Raw genomic sequence first — 1,469 nt, forward strand, 5'->3', positions numbered from 1 at the left:
GCCTCTTTTTCATAGCAAGTAATGAGAAACCCTAAACATCCAAAAATCTAACCCCGGGAGATGAAGCCTCAAAGGATTTTGGGCCTCGATGGGGTAAGTTGGAACATCAACTTCTACGAGTCGCAGATTTGGCATGCAATCTCTGTATATTATGTACAATATTCTGTTAGAAAGGTCTAATAGAGAAGTATATATTTCAACTGTCAATGGAAATTTTTCATTGTCGCCAGCCTGTTTCCCCAAAAAATATCGTTTAGGGCCTCAAAATGGCCACAAAAGTATAAGACTTGAAAACTACTAAAATAGAAAATTCATGCAGTGAGCCAATAGAATAGGTGGGTGGCGAATGATATCCACTTGGATCACTCATACACCAATTTAGTGTTTGACTTTGTCCTGACCTTAAAATTGGATTATTATTATTAAAAATACTCATCAATGGTTTTAAATGGTAGTTATTAAAAAAAAAAAATTGACATATTATAATGGTTGGTATAAACTTAGAAAATGGTTATAAAAAATTGAATCTAAAAAAATATATAATATTTTATAAAATAACATTAATATAGAACTATTAATTTAAATAGAATTTGAAGAAATTTTAAATTATATTAAGTGAATACATTTATTTTCACAAAAAAAACATACGTATCAATATGAAAAAAATGTAAATTTCATCATGGTTAAAATTCAATACAACAAACACACTCGTATATACATATAAAATGCCAGTTAAAAAAATAACAATATATAAATTTAAAAAAATAACAATATACAAATTCAAATGATGATCAAATATACATGGTACAATTTCAAATAAGTGAACACACATTATATGATTTCAAAGTAATATATAAGCATAAATAAGTAATCATCTATAATATGTTTGGGGCAATGATACAAGTGGAATTGGAAAACTCATGTTAATTGTTTATATTAATTGATCCGTAAACTATCGTGGATATTTTACTAGACAATTTGTCACAACAAATCTGATAAAATTATATTTGAAATATGAAATTCTACACTATTACATTTTTATTAGATTTTTGGATTTGTAGATTTACTGTTAATAGTGCTTGCATGCGAATTAAAATTATGCAGAAAATAGAGAATGACAAATTAAAAACTCACACACACATTTTACACAATATATGCTCCGAGAAACCCTTTTGGGAGAAAAACCAAGCTGGAAGGTGAGGTTGCTCTGCTCTCTTTCTCTAAATGTAAATATGGTTGTGAGTACAAAGAAGTACGGCCTATGGCCTGTGGGCTGTTACAGTGCACAAATCCTCTATGTGTGCTCTATCTCCTATCCCTCTTGGCTATTTCTGCTCAGCTATGGAACAAATGCACTTGAAAGAATGAAACCCCCTTTCCTCCAAGTGGCACGGTTATAACACAACCCGATAGTCTACCATTTGTTAGGTTTGACTACCTCTATTCTTAACCATAGTTAAAATATAGAC

This window comes from Pinus tabuliformis, chromosome 1_2 (assembly GCF_031772625.1).
Source record: "Pinus tabuliformis cultivar Carrire ecotype Pingquan chromosome 1_2, CPIR1, whole genome shotgun sequence".
NCBI lineage: Eukaryota > Viridiplantae > Streptophyta > Pinopsida > Pinales > Pinaceae > Pinus > Pinus tabuliformis.